Below are 22,641 nucleotides of genomic sequence, written 5' to 3' on the forward strand. Positions count from 1 at the left end.
CTGGCAACAGCAGGAACCACTCCTCAGCTGTTTGCATGCTCTGAACCCTCTGGACACATGGCTTTGTAAGTAATTGGAAGTATGTCACACATGCCAAATTTCAGATTCTCTGAGCTAAATTTTAATAATTTGCTTCACCACAAGCAAAAGAGAGGCCAAAGAAATCCCTATATCCATTCTGGTAATTTTCTACTCTACACTTTCAGTAGTACACTTTCAGAGAATGTGTGATTTTCTATGCCTGAGTTTCTTTGCCTAATCTTACAGAAAATCATCAACATCCATCTGTTTATGCCCCACATTCAAGGGACTTTGGTGTTCATTGAACATGAGCCATCTTCTGTGGGATGCAAAGCAGAACATTTTTTATTACCCAATTTTTTAAATGCCCAAAAAGTTTCATGCTGATTCAAGAGACTGTAACAACTTCATTCTTCACTTTGATTATTTGCAGACACATTTTGAGAGAGCAATTGTTGTCACTTCAATTTTGCTCCTCTAAGTTATATATACATATACATATATATATATATATATATATATATATATATATATATATGTAGTCTTCTACTATCAACTTCCTGAAGTAACCGAAGCCCTCAATACACTTTAGATTCATACAGATGGATTTGTGATTTCAATATTTTTTCTTCCTTTTTAAAATTACTTATTTAGATTTATTTTCAGTGGTTTCACTTTTTCTAGCACACTGTGCATTTAATTCCTATAAATTTCCAGTCAAATTATTGGCTCTGGTAAAGCAGAGGTAACATCTGCCACCCAAAGACAGATTTGCTGTGCTGAAAATACACACAGATTATCCCCTGCCCTTTATTTAAAGTGCAAATTAAAATTAAGAGAGACAATTAAAATTCATACAATTACCTCTTACAATCAGAAAAAAAGAAACGTGAAGCAATAATGTTGGTGATGAAAACTCCATAAAACCTATACTTTAACCCCCATTTTGCAAAACAAATTGAAATTTTGTGTCTAATTTATTAACCTAACAAACATTTTGTGCTTTATATTCAGATATGGGGTGTTCAAAATATCAAAGTTTGCAACACGTGATAAACTGGGATTCAGAAAATCAACCAAGTATAAAAACCAAATATGTATAAAAACCAAATATGAACTAAGATAGCACATAATTTAGAATAATTTTAATTTTTCCATAAAATGAGAAGTTATTTGATTATAATACATTTTGTCTGTTAGTATCCTGTAAAGAAATTTTACAGATTTAACATGGATCCATGGATCCATTGAAGCCTTTGCACAGAAGAGTCTTTCACGTACAGGCATCATGAATAAACTTCTTACTTTCCCACTGATTCCTGGTGAGTTTGGATTTAATTTTGAACCAGTTTCAAAGCATGGCAGCAGTGCAAAACAGAGTAACAAACATAATTTAATCATGAGGTTATGCTCTTTGGAGCAATGAAAACATTACTTTTATTTTTGCTTCCTCATAAAGGGTGGGGAGTTGATTAAAAAACCAACAAAAACAAACAAACAAACAAAAAACCCCAAACAGCCTGTTCTTTTCTCCTGGAGTGGATGGCACTCTAACCCAGGGCCAAATTGGAAATCTCAGGAGCTGTCTGGAGCTTTCTGCCACATTTCTCCATTATTTATGTCACCTGCTGCTGTCCTGTTATAGCACAGGCACAGCAGGAAACAAGAATGAAAGGAAGAGCCACAAACAAACGCCGAGCTGGACTGTGTTTTCCCAGAGGAGCAGCGGGAAGTAAAAATGATAGGGATTATATTGCCACTTGCCCTGAGGCAAAATGTTAATAATGGAGGAAACAGCCTTATGCTTTCCTCTCCCAAGGGGTAGAAAAAGGGATCTTTGATGTAGGGAAATTGAGATTTTCTGCCCCTAAAGGTGGCTTATAAACACATATTACTGCATGGGGTAGTTAAAATAGCAACATGTAATACAAGGACTAGATTTTTGTCTCAGAAATGATGTGTTCCTGCCTTCCAAGGTGGCATCAAATAATTCTTCAGCTAATCCATAAGTGGGGGTTTTCGTCCAGGACAACTTTTTTACTATAGCATGTTATTTTTTTGCTTGATATTGAAAGACTTTTTACATTAGATAAGTGCTTAGAAAATAATTATCGTGGTCTGTTGTCTATTATTTTTAATCCACATACATATTCCTATGGAAGATAAGAATAAAACTAATTTTTAGATCCTAAAGTTGATAAGCTTAAATCTAGACACTGAGAAAATAGACAGATTTTAGCCTGTCTTGATAATTTTCACTATAGCATTTCTTCAGTTGCCATTCAACTTTCCACAAACAGCACCAAGTTTGTGATGATGAATTTTGAAAGAGGTACAAGCAAGCACGATGAGTTCTTTTTTGATGCTAAAACCAGAAAACAATAAGCAGCAAAGGCATGTTCCTGATATCATCCCAAATCAAACAAAATTAATTTCCCTATTTCATGACAGTAAATCTTTGTCAAATATTAATATTGAAATACTAATACATAAGAAAATGAATCAGATATTACAAAAGAATTTCCTCACCACGAGAGATTTAGAATGACTGCAGAACACACTATGCTTTGCTGTCCCAAATAATCATTGCTGTCTCCAGCAGATCTGTTGATAGGAAATATTTTAGCACCTTTGCTCCCACTTTCTATACTCAGCAGGCCCTTCTGAAAATACAGACATAAGAGAAATCCCTAGGATCAATGCAATTTATGGGATTTTTCATTTCCTCTGCACAGCTTTGGGTTGTGGCAACCTGTTTCCTCATACAAAAATTATACTTCCAGTTTAAGAACATGTATACATAATTCCCTATGACTTTTAAATAGAATTCTGAGTGGTCATTGCCGAGAGCTAAGTTCCTTGACTATGTTAATGCCAGTGAGAAATGCTACTGGCTTGTGTCAAGCACGTGTAAAAGTAGATTAAAATACAAAAGGTTTATTTTCCCAACCAATAATCACAAGGAATGTAAAATAACTCCACCTCCAAAATTACAGTAAAACATCCTATCTAAATTCCTTAGTAAGATTAAAACTTAACTGAGGGAAAAAGAAGAAAAGAAAAAAAACCAAACCAAAACAAACCCAAGAAACCCAGAACACCTTTCCTTTATTTGTATTTGTTTTTCAATCTGTTTGTTTGTTTTCCAAAGCAAGCGATAAGAACTGTTCATTAAATTGAATCCAGGCTTGCCAAGAGTAAGTCTTGACACCTGACTTGACACCTGAGGATGCTACAGAAGCTTAAATTCTGTTCTCAGTGAATGAGGAAACACAGGCTGGAGAACTGGCAGTGACCCATATACAGAATTGGTAATTTTGCACATGTTTTCCAATAGTGTTAATTACTTCAGTCCTTATAAAGGATTAGAAAAACACAGCAAGTCATGGACAAAATATCTGCTCTGCACAGTCTACAGTAATTAAGCTAAGCTAGCCAAATAATGTAGAAAAATAGAATATATAAATATACACACATGTATATTTGTATAAAAGTATAAAGAAAATCTCTAAAATACAACATACTGTCCTTGCACCAAAATTACCCATGTTTTCTGCTTACTAGAAAGGCTCAGCTGCTGGTTCAGATGTAGACATCTGAAGTCAGGTATGATGAATCTCACCCTGCTAGATTAGAGAGAAGAACTAGTCACTCAATTCACCCCCCTGATAAATGACTATTCCAGGATCTGAAATACACAGCACTCAGGAGCCAAATAATTACTGGCTGTAAGTTCATGGCTATTGTTTAAGGGTCAGAATAATTTACTGCAGTGTCTGCACGTGCCTCTAATCCTAATAGTGAAAAAAATCCCAAAAATATGTTTTCCCTGATAGTAGCATTGTATTTTCAAATTCCATTCTAATACAGGTAGAGCCCACAGGGCCCTCTGTCTCCTACACTCCACACAGCAGGCTCTGCCCTGGGCTGCCACACCACTGAGCCCTCATCCAAAAACTCCCACTCCTGGGCATCTCTGGAGGTGCTCAAAGCCAGGCTGGGTGGAGCTCTGAGCAACCTGGTCTGGTAAAAGGTGTCTCTGCCCATGGGAACAGGATAATCTTTATGGTTTATTCCAACCCAAACTGTACTACAATTATGTGATCTCAGTAATCACATCAGTAGAGATGGTTAAATATTTGCAGCTGCCAAAAAAATTAAACATCTCACTTTACTCTCTTGCCTTTTCCTGCAAAGGGGAAGTGCTAGCAGAAGATCTTTCTGCAGTCAAACTTCTTTGCTCATCCTCGAAAACCCACTTAAGTAAATATATGTTCTTTGATGCTCAGTGCTATCCATTACACAGCTGCAGCACCATAAAGCTCAGGACTCTGCTACATTCATCAGGAAATTTCAATTCTGAAGTGTATATTTTTTTCTTATTCCCATGGGGGAGAAAAAAACCCTGGCAAAACCACTTCTTTCATTTATCCTCCTGTACAAGTCAGGAAAGGAACTGATAAAAAATGTATTTAAGAACATTAGAAAATGTAGTTTGTAAAGCATTTTTCAGATCTATAGCCCATAATGAAGTGTGCAAAATGATGATAAGGATGAGCTACCCTGAATAAGTACTAATTTAATTTCTCCTTATCTGTCTCTTTTCCATGTCATAGCATCAATTTCAGGTTATGATTACCTAGATAAAACCCTGCCTTTAACACCCTTCAGCATTTTGTGTGTCTGTGTGTGTGCAAAGCAATTACAGAGAAGTGGTATGTTTCCTTCTGAGTACAATCTCCACACCCAAGGCTCTCAAGTAATGAATGAAAAAAAAAAAAGTTCATAAAATGAAAAATTGTAAAAACTTATGTTTCTGACTTAATTTATGATTAAAAAAAAGAAAAAATTGGGAAAGTAGAGAAGAAACAGAAAGAATTAAGCATGTGTTGTAAGACATCCTTAACAAAGAATCCTGGTTCTTCCCAGACACAAGTAGACAGAGAAATGATTGCTCACTTTGATGAGAAACCAAATAATTGCTAAAACACTGGAGAGCAGAAAAGGGGGAAAAAAAAAAGCTTGAATACACAAGCTGTTGTTTGGTTGGGGTTTTTTTGCCAACTAATTCTAATGGCACAAGCAAAGTGCTACAAAATTCTGGATTTTTTGGAAGAAAAAGGTGTTGCACATGCATGTAGAACAATCCTACTCAGGGCGTTTGCAGCCACTCCAAATGCCTGCAGATAGGGTTTGCAAGGTGGATGCTGCCAAAGAGGGAAAGTCCTTGTGCTTCTTTCCTTTCCTCTCTCAACCTGGCCACTTGGAGCAACCTCCTTCCTTGTGTAAGATTCAATTATGAGTGCACAGTGAGTTGCATCAGCCTGAAGAGTTAAGAGAAAGCTCTGGAGTTTGAGAGGTTCATTTTGTGTCAGCCAATGGCAGGGCTGATCTTTTTTGCTGTGTGGTTGCCAAATTACCTCTGCGGGTGGCTGTGAAGCTGGGACAGGAGCATGTGGCTGATGAGACAGGCCGTGGCTTTAGGCAGACACACAGCTGGACTGGAATAAGGGCACTGTGAAGTACAATTTGAATTTTTCTGACCTACACAGTTCCTGTGCATGAGTCACCATAGGTATCATCCCCAGGGAAGGCATCAACATGAGCCAGGCCAGGGGTTCAATCCTGAAGCTGGATCTTCCTTGTACTGGCTGCACTGGGCTACAGCTGTGCCAAATATCTGAAATAGGAGCAAGGGGTCAGAAAATCCCACCCAGGATATTAGTGGAGCTGTGTGGACTCAGATCCAATGTGCAGTTGAACTAGAGAGGGCACAGTCAGGGCTCAAAGGGCAAAGACAGAAAACAAATCAGGAAAGTGGAGGAGAATGGGGCTGAATAACAATTTGCCCGTGGCTGGGAGCCAGTGGAAAAGCAATGCAAAAACAAGCAAGAAACCCAGAAAACCTTTCCTTTATTTGTATTTATTTTTCAATCTGTTTGTTTTCCAAATAAGAACTGTGTAAGAAAGGGAGCTCTGATGGGGACAGAGGAGAACTGCTGGAGTGTGCAAAGAGAGATCTGAACCCAGCCAACACAACCTGAGATGGGAGATGGGCACTGGGACCTCCTGCATGGAGACAGGGTTTGGGAATGAAGAGAGCCAAGGTCTCAGTTGAAAGGGCAGGATGGTTGCAGATGCCAAAGAGATCCAGTCAGCAGAGCAGGTGGGAAGGGAATAAGGAAAACTCCCCACATGTGCACCTCCTTATCCGCAAACATCAGGATGCTACTCAGAAATCCAAACGCTCCTATGTTAGCTGCAGCAAACTGATGGAAATCACTGAGCTGCTTGTTTTCATTTCAGCAGAATATCCGAGATCCAAGCATTCCCCACTGCTCTCCCTTACTCCCAGAGGAGGTGGAAGGAGGACAGAGCAGAGCTCAAACAGAGGGGACAGCAGGTCTTGATGACATCAGTGACCTGAACAGCCAGATGGGCATTTTTCTCTCCTGATTTTGCTTCCACTAGAATCAGCTTCCTCCAAGGTATACATTAGAGAGGAATAAACTTAAAAAAGCAACAGCGTTATGATCTGGTGAAAGATGACTTAATAGGATCAATAAAAAATAGTCTTTACCCTGTTTGTATTTTTGATTACAAGAAGAACAACTGAATATTAGTGGCAATATAATCTGTCAAATTTTGCCTTCTGTATATGTGTATGTGTAGATAATGAGCCTCAGAGGGTCTTTTTGCTTGATATAAATTAAACTCCAATTAACTAGACATCTTTATTAATAAATATATGTGTTCTCCCATATATTGATATTAATTAAATTCAAAAATAATTATGCTTAAAGTATTATTAATAGGAATAAAAAAATACACATAACGTGAAGATTACAGATTCAGAAAGCAGGAAAAAAAAATCAAGTTTTTATCTAAAACATAGCCAGATTTTCTCATATTCGGAGATAAAACCAAATGCCACAGCCAGCCAGGAAAAAAAAAAAAATTACTTGTAGCAAGTTATGCTCATCAATAGGAAAGCCAAAACAAATGGAAGATTTCTCACTGATTTTTCATATTCTCTGAAATTTCATTCAGCAAACTGTGACTGCCAAAGTAATAAACCTAAGTATCCAGAACACTTTGTACATATAACATTTCTAGTTACACAAACCTAACAACACATCCAAGGGGTTTATTGGTCTCCTCTGTACATATTAAAGGGGAAAATTTGCTATACCCCATACATTCACTCCCCATGAAACTGTAAATGAGAAGTGCAATTATCCAGCAATGCAATGCGCAAAACCAGACTAATTGCAAATGCATTGAACCCAAATTCATATCAACACATTGCAAACACAGTAAGAAAGGAATGGGAAAATATCTCCAGGCTGTTTGAACCATTTAAATCCAGCAATATCTTCAGACACCTGAGGAATCCAGTGAGCTATAGGGATATTCTGCTTTACAGGGAACTCTGTCCCCTTGAGCTGCGTCTGGCACAGCCCATGGAGCAGCAGGAATTTCCAGAGTGTGCAGTGAATGTAAGACCTTCCTCCAGCTATGAAACCTGCCCAAAATTAGCACACTGGGGCTGTAAGCACCAGGTTTACAACACAGGACTGATCCCAAGCCTGTTCAAGGCAAAGAAAGACCTTCCATTGACTTTCTATTTGCTTTGGCTCAGTCCCCTAAGTTAGCTCATTGGCTACACGAGCTAGACAAAAGAAGCAGGGAACATGAAAATGTGTTAGATGTAGACTTCAAATAAAAGATTTTGGGTTTAGTATAAAAAATGCAACAGAATACTTAAGAGAGAAACCTACATTTTTTTAAAAACCAATTTTCTCACTTTTACTTATTTAAAAGATAAGTTGTGATGACACTATAGCTGTAACAAGCCCTGTACCTGCTTTGTTATTTGCAGGAGTTAATGTAGTAAATCCTAAAGAAAACCAATCAATAGAAAAGTATATTTATAATTGGCTTTCCTCCCCACCTCCGCCCCCCCCCCCCCCCCCCCCTTTCCCCCCACAATTCCCACAGATCCATAGGGCTGGGACTTATTTTAATTCATGCTAGTATAGGCTCTGTGTTGATACTTTGGTATGGCTAGAAATTTGACCATCAAAACCCATGGTTTACAAAAATGCAGAGAAGCCTGGTGATATTAAAAATGCATTCAGAAGAGATTTTCTGAAGACTTCTTTTCCTCTGATTTGAGTCTTGATTAAAAATGATCAGGTTCATGGCATGTTTATTCCCATTCATTTGTTAAACAGACAAATCCTTATAGGTGTCTGTGTATCATTAAAGGATGCTATGAGGAAAAAATATTTCTGTGACCTGTCTCTTGCTACAAAATCTTCTGGCCAATATGTCCAGCCCTAAGCTCCAGGGCAACTGGCTTCAGGCTCCTTTCTGCAGGTGGCTTCAGCCAAATGACCTTGTCCTCTCAACTACAACATCTCTAAAGTGTTTCATAATCATCTTGTAATTATTTCAATAATGGGATTTGCTCCTTGTTACAGATCCATGTTTTTTTGTAAATAATCAGCCCAGAAGTGTGCCTGAGCAGTACTGATCTTTTCAGCTGATCAGAGGTAAACACACAGATGGGAAGAAAGAACAGGCTGCTGTAATAATTAGCCTTGAAAATTCTGAGCAGGAAAAATGCACCAGCAGCATGTACTGAAAATATAAACCTACAGGTTTCAGAGAAAGTTCAGCTCCTCCTGAAAATTGTGTCAAGCATCAATCTGCTCCTCTGAAAATCTGGCTACACAAGAACTGTTTCCTGAAGATTTTTGGAAATAAATATATATATATATATATGCACATCAAAGCAACTTCAAAAAATACACTGGCGTGCTTTTGGCAATTTTACTCTGATTCCAATTTCTACAACCCAGAAATTGTATAAAATCCATATGCCTACTGCCTGCTTCATACAGATTTGCTACTTTTCTTTCTCATGCTATAGACAATAACTTCTCATGATGATGTGTGCCATGAAATTGCAAAACCAGCAGCAACATTTTCAGAAATTATTTTAATTTGAAAATTTAAATTCTGAATACTATGAAATATTTAATTTAAAGCAACTGATTACCTTCTAAAATTGAACCACCTGCTAACCCATATTTGGCTTTTTACAGTTAATCACTGCCATAGAAGTTTTTATACCTACAGTGCACTGAAAGGGAAGAACATACATTTGTGTAGATATAAAATAACAGCGGGATTTACTGCTGCTCTTTACCAAAACGTACAACAAAATGTGCCAAAAATGCAAAAAGCAAATGCTTTAAGTCTGGGATGCACTGCCAATGGATGCGATGGTCTATACTGAATTTGGACTTAAACTGGAATCAAAGGAATTCCTCATTAATGTCACAGTATAAGCTTATCAGAGTCAGTCTGTGCTCCCTGAGAGCCTCTGCAAACATTTATTTAGAGCCTCCAACCCTTCCCCAGGGGATACCTGACCCCATACTGGCTGTTGCTCAAACACATCCTGTTTACTGCAGCCCAACATTTAGGACAAGTCACTGAGCTGCTTGGAACTCTACTTTGCATCCTTTTCCTGACAAGAGAAGGATCCTTTTCATGCTCTTTATAAGACTTCAACTTTGATTCCCCAAACACAAGTGCTTCTTGCACAGGTTAGACAACCTTTAATCTATTTGATATATGCCACAGTGATCTGCACTGCTCTAGTTACTCCATCAAAATTTTGTGCAGTGTTCAAGGCAACACAGAGGACCACAGTAAAGGTATGATAAAAATTAATGAAGTAAGGAACACTAAGGGGTGAGAGATCTTAGAGATTTAATTTCTTTCTATTTTGTAACCCAGTCACAGTCAGTAGATACAGGCCATGAAGTGAATATAAAAAGTGAGAGGCCTTCTTTCCAAAAATTATATGGCATGTAGATGATGCTTGCTGCTTTAAGAGCCAATATAAGTACATTAGTCACACTTTAAAGAAATTATATCTTTATACTAAGAATTTTCAAAATAATTTATAAGAAAAATGTTGAGCTATATGATTTCATATTCACAAAGCTCACAGCAATTAACTTATTAGATAGCCAGATAGTAGCTACTCTCTGGCTGGTGATGCAACATCTGTGTAGAATCTTAACTTACCTAAAAGTGTTCAGTATTGGCTTTATCAAAGAAAGGCTTTTCCTTGAATTTATTTTTTTTTTAATGAATGGGAAATAAAGATTTTGTTTCAAAAAAAAAAAAAAAAAAAAGTGCTGAGAACTGTCAGTTTCCATAACAGCCAAAACAGTCATCCACTAGAAAAAAATAGAAGAAATTTAAGGCTTAGGTTTCTTCCTGCAAACAAATTCACTACTTTTTTCTTAACAGATCCTTCCAAGTATTAGGCTTTTATTTAATGACATCTTTTCATTAGTCACTTGTAGTCTGAAAAAACACCAATAGTAGTGCTTACTGGATAAATAACTCTTCTTCTCTCTCTTGAAATGCTCAGTATTGATTTTCAGAGTTTCAGCTTTAGTTTGATGAAATCTTTGTGGACTAAAGTTACTCTTTGTTCCATTTGACTGTTTTTTAAAGGTGGACTGGTTTTTTAAAGCTTTCTAAAAATCTTCTCACCTAACTGATGGGCAGCCACTGAACTTACTACAAGCAGACACACAAATCTTGTTTTTGAGAAAACTACTGTGAATTTTAGGAGACCCTTTAGAAAGTGTTGCGGTTTAGATGTAAGGGAAGCCTCCCTAAAGCTGTCTTTTGAACATAAGGGAGGGGACCACCTGTGGGAAGCCTTGGAAAAGACAAAAAACTTTAATCTCTTCTAAGAATCCCTGAGGTTTAAATGGATGTGGTGAAATTTGCCACTGACCTCTGCAGTCAGGAGCAATAACCTCTTCATAAAACATAGTGATCACTTAGGGATTTATCAACTGTAATTACTTCTTGAAAGAACAGGAAAAGGAGTCTCTTAAATCAAGTTAAGAAAGACCATAAACAATCAAAATATGTTTTTGCTTCTTAAGATGAACCCTCTTGTCTTCAGTCCTCACAGTTTTCACTTTCTTTAATTCCATATGCTTTGCAAAACAGCCTCAAAGAATGTGCCAAAAATCAAGATTGCCCCTGATTTTTCTTTCATTTAGTAACAGCCTTTAAAATGCAGATGGACATGTTTATTATATTTTATCTGAACTCCAGTTTTCAAACCCATCAGAACAGAAAATAAATTACATGCAGGCATCACACATTTACTTCAGCAACAGCAAAGAGGAACTCTGAACATTCAGAAGTCATTCAATTTATTACCTGCACGTAAAAAGTGAAGTTTAATCCTTGCTATGCAACTAGAAAAGGAGTGATGGATGTAATGGATATAATCTGCTTAACATGAACAATATTAGAGCACTAGAAAAACTCTCAAGACTCTCCAGCACAAGACAAATATGGTGCTACTAATATGGAATACTTCAGTCACATAAATTAAAAAAAGCAGTAAAATGTTTTACAACCTGACTACAAGATCATCTAATTTAAATCAAAAAGTTATTCTTAGTCTGCAGGTTATACATGAGCTTTATGATTTTCACTTATTTTATATTTGACTGTGAGGCTTTTTATTTAAAATATCATGAAATTCAAATAACACTACCCATTTTAGGCTGATGGAAATTGATACAGCTGAAAGAAAATCTGTGAGAAAAAATAATGTATGCAAGAGTATAGAATTGTTGATGTTATTCTAATAATACTATAACACAGATGTTACAAACTAAACTTTTAAATATTCGCATCTCTGAATGTCAATCTCAGAATATTAACCAAAGCCATCAAGAGCCCTGACAAAATTATATAATTGTATGAAAAATCTTCTAAAATGTCTGAATCCAGCAGCTCAGAACAGCCTGATTAGAAGCAACTCAAACTGCTTTTCTAATACAAGAGGTGAATGGATTTCCAAAAGGTAGCTACATATTCTTTAAAAAATACTGTATATCATTCCTGCACTGTTCTATTTTGCAGTAGCATTCTACTGTAGCCCAGCTAATAAATGGGAGAATCGACTTCATACTTAACATCATAATCAGGAAAGTAATCCATCCTTTAGAAGAATTCCATAGTCTCCTCATGTAATAGGTACATTTGGAAGATTTGAAAAGCTGTTACCTAAAACCAGTGGAACATTTACTGCCGTGTTACCATGTGGTGCATCTGCTCAATATTCAGATGTAATTGCCCAGAAGGTGCCTGTTTATCTATAAATATAATTTCACATTATTTCCTGTTGCCTTTCACTATAACAACATTATCTTAGAGTTTCTTTCAACTCACGGACAAGAGTCATTGATTAGAAGTGCTCAAGAAGAATATGAGAACTTCCTTGCTTCTTCTCACTTTATTTTGGTTGAGAGCTGTGCAACCAGAGCAGAATTTAACTAAAAATAAAGCTCAGTTTTCCCTTTTACACGCAGTGTAAATAATATTTTCTCATTTCCAATGATTTCAGGGTTCCCCTTCTGTTTCAGTTCAATAAAGTTCCTAAGGAACGGTCTTCAGATAAAGCAGTGTTAATTCAAAACAAAGCTGCCTTGACCACCAGTATAATTTCAAACTATATAAACTCTTCTGCCCTTCCTTTTGTTCAGTCATCACGGTGTGGGAGGCTGCAAAAAAGACAGGAATCCAAAGAAAATGCATCAAATCTTCAAATAAGTGAGAAAAGAAAAAACAAAATGAGAAAACATCCATTATACAACAATCTGATGAATCCACTGTTACCATATCTTCACCCATTAGGACATATTTCTTCACCTGAAATTACTTTTAAACCTTTATCTCCTAGAGGGTAGAATCCAGAAATAAATAAGAAGTTTACAAGAGATGTGCTCAGGCATGCTGAAAGAGTTGTGCTTTTACACTAAGCAGAAGTCTGAACAACCCTAACAAGACTAAACCAGTTTTCCAAAGAGAGCTGAAGTTGGATGCACAGCTGAGTACAGCAGAGTGCAGAGACTTGAATGTCAAGGCAGAGAAAGGCAGAAATGACTGAAAATGCTGTGGAAAATACTAAAGAAGTGGGTGCTGCTCTTGTTGGGCCACATTCACCGTGCAAGAAAAGCTCCCACTCCTGTGTCAGCCATCTACAGATGCCTGACTCTGTAGTGAGTTTCCTTTGTGGGAAATGACAAAAGAAAACCCAGGTTGAGTGTAATTTGCCTAACTTCATCTCATGTCACAGAATAGTTTGAGAAAAAAAACCGCCCATATCTATTTTAGTGAGGGAGCAATCAACTTTCAAGTGAATCCAAGTGTTGAGCAGCAAACAGACACAGATGGTTTCCTGTTGCCATATTTTTATTCATGAATTCAATTTTGGATTCAAACACCGGCATCATTACTGGCAAGAAACGTTCAAACTTCATTCTACTAAATTGTCAGTTGTAACATTGCAATATATTATGAAATCCTCACCAGAATGAGTGAATGTCTTCCTAGCAAAGCTAAATTATCAGGAACATAAATGGAGAAGCAAAGAACTGGATGAGTCTCATGTACTTGAGAGGAAGTCTGATTTATGCTAAGTGAAGGCATGGATTAAATCATTATCAGAAACAACTTCATGATCTTGTGTGTGCCTTTATCTTTGTCACCCTAGAAGAAAATCTATATCACCTATCTTAAAAAAATTCTTTATCTTCCTATTTAGGTTCTATGCTTCAGAAAGCATAATTGGAATTAAGCTAATATCAAAACTGATAAAAATAAAGAGGGACAACTAGGAGTCACTTCATTGATTATTTTCAGTCAAAACTTCAGAAAAAGTCAGAACGTATTCTACTAGATAGACTCAAACCAAAGTTACCTCTTTTTACAATTACTTTTAAATATAATTAATGCTCAGTGCCAGTGCAATTAAAGGATGACCTGATTCTGCAGAAGGTTATGACTATTCAATAAATGACACTGTCTAGAATCAGGACTAAATCATTATCTGGAATTAGCATTTATTAGTCAACACCATTTTATGAAAAGCACGCTGAGGGGCAGGAACTTGATTTTACAGCTAAGTGTTAACATAGCAGAAAATGAAGTAAAATTGAGACAATAAAGACAATGAACACTACGTTCAATTTAGGTTTAGGTTGTACTGATCCAGAGAATGCAGCTTCTTGCCCTAATCAAAAGAGTATAAGTAGGTCTCATGAAGGTTATTTATTTTATTCTTAAGGTTAAAGTAATTTTATTTCTATCTCCTGATAAACTGAGTAGTATAAAAGGTCCATGCTAACATGGACCTTTCAGCTTAATTCATTTCCTTTTCTACGTTTGCACTTCAAGGCAGTTTACACAGACCGGCATCCTAAAATGATAGCAATGCTTCATTCAGTTGGCTTCAGATATTTTATGCTCCTACCAAAATTTATAACAAAGAAAATGGCTTTTATTTTGTCATTAAAATATAAACTTAACTACTTTTTTCTTAAGCAAGACTGGGAAGAGTTCTGCCTAAATATCAAAATTGAGTCTTGCTTTCTGTTTATAAATGTATAAATACAAATGTCAAGTTACAATTGCCTATCAGTGTGGAAACCAGGCTGTCACTATGTTTCTGATTCAAGCTATTTAGTCAATGGCAACTTGAGGGGTTTATTTTCTTTATCTTGAAAAATAACATCTTGATGCTTAGAAGTATTGCTTTGTAGGCAGTAAAAAAACATATGCTGCGATTTTGACAATGTAATGAAGAAGGGATGAAAAACACCCATGAGTCCTTGGAATATCATTGCAAATAAAAATGCAGGATCTTGTTATTATTCATTATTATTTTAGAAAGCCACATTGTAGTGGCTTGTAAACACAAAGATATAAAATGCCCATTCTTAGAGAGCTTTTGAAGGAATACAGGGCACATTAAATGACCTCAATGCTTCTGGTTTAGGTTTATGCTTCAGGGACCATAAAGATGTTAACCTGTTAGAACTAATAAATATATTGGTGTTTTGACAAATTGTAAAGCATAATGAAGAACAAATTCCATTTTCATTCTTTAAATTTAGAAAGTTTGAGTTTTATCCTTTTATGGCCAGAAATTTAGCTCCTTACTAATCTTATAATGGCTATTGCAAAACTAGTAATAAAACTGAATAGATAAAGAAAATTTCTTTTGAGAGAAGGCATGGAGAAATAGACAGTTCAGTGGTGTATGGCAACAGAAAAACTGATAACTGAGTAAGGCAGCAAAGTTGAAAGGCACTGTCTGTGGTTGAGTGAAGCAGGAAAGAGTGAACACCATCTTGAAAAGGAGAGAGAAAAGCTGCCTGTATGTAGAAAGGAAGAGGTGAACCCAGTGTGAAGAGAAATACAGTAAAGATGTCAAAAAAATAAAGCTAATGGAAAGTACTTGACAGGACCTATACAGCCAAATTTGCCAAGTGTGTGGGTGAAGATTCAGTTAGCGAGGTCTGGAACAGCCTATGGAAGAGAAGACTCATCTTTGCGAGGAATTTTACAACACAAAATGAACTGAAGAGAGTGAAGATTTATGTAAGAACCTAAGGCAGCAGAAGGGAAACAAGGACTGACTTTGTGTAAAGAACCTGACAAGAATCTTAAGGAAATCCAAACTGCCTGCCCTCTCCTGCGCACGTGCTACTACAAAGGAAACTTTGTTGAATGCGAACAGTTTTAACTTGATCGGCACAATCATTCTGCAGCAGCACCACCTCCTGTTCTTGCACATCCACAGAGTTGAAATTGCCCTAAAAGCATATCTAGTGCATAAAGCAGGGAGAAACATAGCAGCAACCTTGTGTCAAAGTCAGAACACATTTAGTAAAGCCATGACATTTATGTTGCCTTTTTTTTGGTTGTTTTTTTTTTTTAAGAGGTGCCAGAATCTGGTCTTGATGGTATTGTCTGAATTCTTGCCTCAAAACTGAGTCAGACATGCCAGACTTAGGCTGTCCCCACTAATCCTCTGGTCCCTTCACCTTACAGCTGAAATCCTACAGCATTTTCTGCTACTGAATTCCCTGGTACTTGTTCAGTACCCCCAAGTGTGCATTTCATAAAGGTTCCCTTCCCCAAAGTTCTCCATCCTCCCTTATCCTCAAGCTTGCTTCTCCTTGCAGACCTGAGTGCTTAGAGGCTTCATGCTCCCTAAGAAAAACTTCTGCTTAGGACTTCCATATTTTCTTCCCTCAGATCACTTCCTATTAGCTCCAACATGCTTTCTGTCCCTTTTTAAACTTTATCCTGTACCCCAGCCAAGTTCACTCTTACTGGCTCCACTGGTGCTGATCACTGCTCTCCCCTTGGCTGCCATGTCTGGAAACCCCAAAATGCACTTGGTGCTTTCTACCAAAGCAACTCTCTGTATCTGTTTCTGAGCTGGATTGCAAAGGTTTTAAAAATAACCACCCTTGAAAGGACAGAAGAAGGAAAGACAGCAGAAGGTGACATTTTGGAAAATCCTCATCCAGCCATACTGGCATAAAACACCAATTGCTGTTATGCCTTCATAGTCCCCCAAATGTGAGCTCCTACATTACTTATTTATTTTTTTATATACATATATATTCACTAGATATAAACAAAGTGGTTAAATGAATGTTTCAAACTGCTGATCTACTGCAGTAATTAGCCTGAGACTGAAGGAAAGCTGGAATTCTGTGCAAAAGACTCCAATATTTTAACTAATTCCTAACATCATGTGACAGCAATGGCTACAAAGCTTGCCAGAAGTGTGAAGTCACTTTTGATGATACAAGTGCAGCACCAAAATGAATTAGTTTTAAAAAACCTGAAATTTATTATCTCAAAATGGTTTGCATTCTTTCCTCATGTTCTTCAGTATTCTCCTTTTCAATATTCAGCATGAAAAGAGGAAACACTTCTTACTTCATCCGACTGCAAAGACCTGCTAATACCATGGGCTGCTACTGCAGAGTTGTTTTTTTATCTAATGCAGTTGTTTTGCAACTACAGAAGAAAAACAACCTGTCACTATGCTCACTTGCACACTTCAAGTGGAATATACTGCTACCATTAGTCAGGAGTGATTCTAAAGCCCACTAAATGCACCTACTTTGTGTATAAAAAAACCAAAAAACCACTTGCTGGCCTGACTGAATCAGAACAATTAGCAAAACAGGAACTGCCCTGCTTTCCAAAGATCCCTGTTCCAATTATGTCTGTACACACATAACCACACTGCAGCATCAAAAACTACCTTAAAGGAATTTGTCCTGACACCCAAACGAGTATTGAGTATCCTGGAATAACACTAAATACACATTCAGACATTAAGACACAACGTATTACAAATTTTTGGTAAAGTAGCTCTTCTTACTGTGTAAGACAAGAAATTTCCTATCCTGACCTGTTCCTTTTGCCAATAATATCCTAAATGAAAATGGAAATTTCCTCTAATAGAAAAAAGGACACTGATGTTTTTTAAAGGACACTGATGTTCTCATCCTCTACAAAAGTATTTTTATTAGTATTCACTTTATAGAAGTATAGAATTTGTTATTGCCATCCATCTGTATATTTAGAAAGTGTTACAGGATCTTGGTGTGGTGTACACATACTGTAAGAAAGTATCTGCATTTAGCACAAAAGGAAGTTAAGAACCTAAACTAACATAAGGTGGGTGCTTCATGCACAGCAGGAAATGAGAAATTAATTCAGATTTGTTATATATAGAAAGATTTCAGAAGACTATTCAAAAAGTATTTTATTTATATATGCTTACATGAATTAAATAGCAAAATTCAGATTAAAAACAAAATCTGGCACACCTTTAAAAAGCAGCTCTTGGATGTCAGGCTTCTAGACTGCTAAGTTGATTTTTTAAGAGTCTTAATGTCTCACAGACCCCAGAAAAAAAAAGATCTCAAGAGTCTGATCCTCAACATTAAGGTAAAGGCTCTAAAAAGAATAAAAAGGCTCTAAAAACTGCTTTTGTGGAACAAGTAAAGGGATCTCCCCCTCTTAAGGGAAATCACTGAATTATAAAGGCCGCTGGTAGCAAACTACACTTTCTTTAGGAGCTGGAAGCCAAATTGTTTGCATCAGAGTTACTGCTAAAACAAACAGGAAAAAATTAGTTGGTCAATACTGAGAGACAATGTTCTGCTTGGGAACATAACTATATGTTAATAATCCAAGATCATGCATTTCCTTCAGGAGCTACACATTAAATTATGAGTCACATTTCTTTTATAACAGCAACGCACCAATAATTTGTAATTTTAATAGTCAAATCCTCTCAGGGCTGAAATTCAGCATCAGGGAAAAAAAGACAATTTCCTTTTTCCTTTATAGTTTTGAATATTATTGCTTTTAGCTATGTGTGTATGTTTAGAATTTCACATACATACTTAAACAAATCAGCGACATAATATTTAAAATATGAACTTTTACAGGCAATTAACTCATAGTTGCTTACTTCTACCTCAGTGTTCAGTTACAATTTCTCTACAGCTCCTTTCTCCCATTTTCCATTTTTCCATCCAGTCACATCACAGTTGGGATCCCACACTGTTTTACTTATACAGCTGCTGGAAATGAACCAACCAAGAAGAAATGGGGAAAAAACAGGAAAATATTTGTACTTATGACCATGCTCCCAAAACAACTCTGCTTATGGGATATGTCTTTCCTGAGTACCCTACTTGGGATTCAAAAAACCACTGGAAAAGCAGATCTCCATCATTCCCAAATCCTGGTGACCTACTGGATCAAAGCTTGCTTAAAAAATTCTATCTGAAATTCCATTTCAAGCGCTTCAAAGCTAAACCTTTTGTTAATGATCAAATTATTAACATGGGGAATGCTGACCCATTTGCTGAATATGACTGGATTAGTTTTTAATGACAACAGTTTTCTGAAACTTAAAAGTAGAGATGGATAGGAAAAAAACACAAACAAGCAAACAAAAAAAAACCCCCAAAAAACAATCCAAATTAAAAAAAAACACACAAAAAAAAGACACCAAACCCAAAACAAAAATGACTCAAACCAGTGGTCCGTTGGCCTGTTTTGTAGCTCATATATCATGATATATATACCATTATCCATCTGCCTCTTCAGGCCTTCTTTCTGGAATAATACTGCCAGGGAGGGCTCTGCCAACTGCACTTGCAATTTTCTGTTTTAAATAGCAGGCAATTTCAGATCCTACTTACATTACTCATATGATTTTTTCCAACTGAAAATCCTTCTGTTACTCTTTTCCACTGACAGAGAAAATGCTGTTTGATTTGCAGTCTGTTCCCTGCCTTCCAGATTTCAAATTTAGGGTCTCTTCATCAATCAGTTTGCTATTTTCTTTTAAGAAATAAACCCTCCATCTCAGCCACAGAAAAACAGAATGAGAAAAGTTAGTAAGTTACTGCCATTCTACCCAGCATTCATACTGAATATCAGAAAACTGTACCCAAAAGAACCTGCAGAGGGATGTAATTAAACAACATTTAAGCAGATCACCTAAACATTAAAGAAAACACTGATGAAAAAACAGAGGGCATTAAAATCCTCAGGAACAAACTACAGCAGATACAGAGCAAAACTTTGTTCCACTGTTACCATTTCCTTACTTGCAAAAGGGGCAATAGTTAAACTTTTATCTTAATTGCCACATTATTAATATTTTTCATTCTTGCCAATACTTTTGCAAACTACTCAGTAATGTGTTATGATCTATATATTGAGAAACTTTTGGAAGATTTTTCTGATTTAGAGAAGCAAAAAGGTAGGAAAGATTGATTTTGCATCCACACGTGAAGGGATGGCTGCTGATTTCTGCCAAAGGGTCTTATTTCTTACTTTAAATTAAAAATATTTAGTTATGTGAATAAAAAAAAAGCAGTATGAAAATTTTAATGACTCCAGAACTACTCAAAGCTGAAGAATGAAGCAGGGATACTCAGGGAGAAAGTTTTAATACACCTATACTTTCATCTGATAAATAACTAATAAAATATTTGTCTAACATAACTGGCACCTAGAAATGAATCCTTTGCAAATCTCAGTAATAGAAAAGGGTGAATTTCCTGAAAATGGCTTTTTGTTGAATGAAAAAAACCCTACCCTTTAAAATACAATACTAACCTTCAAAAAAAGTTTTGTACAGTTTATGCAAGTTTCATGTGGTTTTTGTATTCATAACTAAGATAACATTAGTTACCCAGATGGACTGTAACTTGGAACTTTTTCACTAATGAAGATGTAATCTTCAGGGACAAAAAGCTCACAGAATTTTAAAGCCACTTTATTGCTCCAGGGAGAAAATAGGAAACAGCTCAGGTTCTTGATTTAAGACTGGAGGAGCTGAAAGGTCACCAATTCCAGCTGCTGCCACCGTGCTCAGAAGCCACCAAGTGACACAAAATGAGCAGCTGGTGCAGTCATGTGCAACCTTGAGCTCTTCATTCCAAAGAGTTTCACTGGGAAAGGATTTCTTTACTTTTTTTTAAACAAAAAAGGAGTGGAAATACTGGCAAAGACACCTCCCAAGTCCTTTACCCTCTCCAGCAATTGACTGAGGGACCTGCACCTCCTTCAGCCTCTTCCAGTGTCGACACCCTGTGAAAACAACTGGAAATCAGGACTACAAAACCAGGCTGGGAACGAGCTCTGGGGTTCCTGTGGCTGGCAGGGACTCTGGTCATGTCAGTGATTTAGAACTGCAGTGGTTTCATTTTTCTATTTAATCAAGGTGCAGCTCAGCTTGCAGCCAAAGGAGAAGCAAGACCCTATTAATGCCCAGGTGATGAGAAATGTTGGAAATGGGGGCTCTTCCTCATTCTACCCATCTGGGAAGCTGCTTATCTCAAAAGCAGATTAAAAAAACTCCAAAAAACAAAAACAAACAAAAAAAAAAAAAAACCCCTAATAATTACAATAGCCTAAGATGTGTTAAATTTATAGTTTAGAGAAAATTCACCATTCCATGTATAAAACTGTTATACATTTAAAACAAAAATTAACACCACAAGGCTGGCCATCAGAATTGATTTAATCTAGAGAAATAATATCCAGCTCTCTGGCTAAACTTAGAAGAATCAAAACAACCTTTTAGATAATCACTGTATTTTCGAGATAATTTTAATAACTGAGCTTCTAACTGCCTGGGATCATAGAAAATATTAATAAATGCAATTTTATTAGTTAGGGTAAATGACAATTCAGACAATTTGCATCTTTAATATAAATAGCTAAATTCGAAGGAGAAAATACATTTGTTCTAGTTTTCCACAGGCACAACCCTGATTTTGGATTCCTTAATGACAACTCCTGAACAACGAAGCTGGACAAAAACTTGTAATAAACAAACATAAAAGACATTGATGTGAGAAGACATTTAATGAGCTGTCCAACAGAATTAGAAGGGGAAGTAGCCTATAAAAGAATAAACATAATTTTAAAGTATTATAACCTATTCCCATTACATTGACTGCAACAGAAGCACCACCTTTTGCAGAAACAAATTCAATGACACTATTCTTAATCTCAGTTCAAAATGCTTTAAAAAAACCCCTATTACTTTAGAAAAATGCCTTCAGCTGAGAATTCTAAAGTTAGTGTTAATAGAATAATGTTTATTTTAAGAAGCATTCTACACAATGAACCCTTTATTTTGGCAAACAAGGACACTGTGCGGTGGTGTTCTAGAAATAGGTATTTCAATATTAACAATGATTGTTCTGAATTAAAGATTACACCTGTTGACTTTTGCCTTCAATTCACTGGCATAATTTCTCTCCATTAACACAACAAGTCAGCAATCAAAGTCCCTCTGAAAAGCCACCTACTGAAACAAGTAAAAATGAATTCCATCTTAACAAGAAGCACACAGCTCATTATATTTTAACCTGATTATTAGTTTTCCAATATTATTACTACATAAAAATCCTGACCTCGTTTGCCAGGCAGTCATCTGCTCTAACAACAACACCTTTAAAATAAACAAACAGAAATACCCCCAGGAAGGCAATTTTGTCAAAATGTGTTAAGCTCTGTTGCTAATGACAGAACAAAAACCCACACACATTTAAAAACACAAAGTATTTGGCCAGCACTAAGTGTTATTAGCTACTAATTTGCCTTTTGTTTATCTGTTTCTCTCAGTTTGAGATGTTGATTCTCTATCAGATCATCATTATATGCCTTTCTTGAAACCACTTCCCATTGCTTTCATTGGAGATAAGCTTAACATCCCAGTGTTTATACTGAGAAGTATCTGTTCTGAAATGTAAAAAGCTCACTATTCTCTTATCTAGAAAATAAATATATATGCAAATAAAACAAAATAAAGGAACTCGGAGAATTTTCTTTTCTTTTTTTTAATGGGGTTTTAGCTAAGAAAGACAACTATTTTGAAATTAATTTTCACATCCTACCTACGCTGTTTCAAAAGTATAACTTGAAAAGAAATAGCCTCGGGTGCTTATTGCCAAAGATATACCTGCAACTAAAAAAGTATTTCTTAAATACTGATTTAGAGTATCTGTTAACTTGAAAAATAATATTTATTACAAGATAAGCTTCAGGGGAAAAAAAAAAAAACTATTCGTATGGAAATAAAGCTTTGGGTTTTGCCTTGCAGAGCTTCATTCTCCTCTGGGAGCATGACCACAGTGGAATAATTAG

General features: G+C 36.3%; 1 protein-coding gene across 2 annotated transcripts in view; it reads right to left on the reverse strand.

The window, feature by feature from the left end:
- Window positions 1-22,641, reverse strand: part of EPHA6 (EPH receptor A6) — a gene marked incomplete at both ends in the record, with an annotated part of 367,314 nt that overhangs the window by 213,429 nt on the left and 131,244 nt on the right. The gene's annotated exons all lie outside the window — the stretch shown is intronic.

This window comes from Fringilla coelebs (genome assembly GCF_963513975.1).
Source record: "Fringilla coelebs genome assembly, chromosome: 2".
In the NCBI taxonomy this organism is placed as follows: Eukaryota; Metazoa; Chordata; class Aves; order Passeriformes; family Fringillidae; genus Fringilla; species Fringilla coelebs.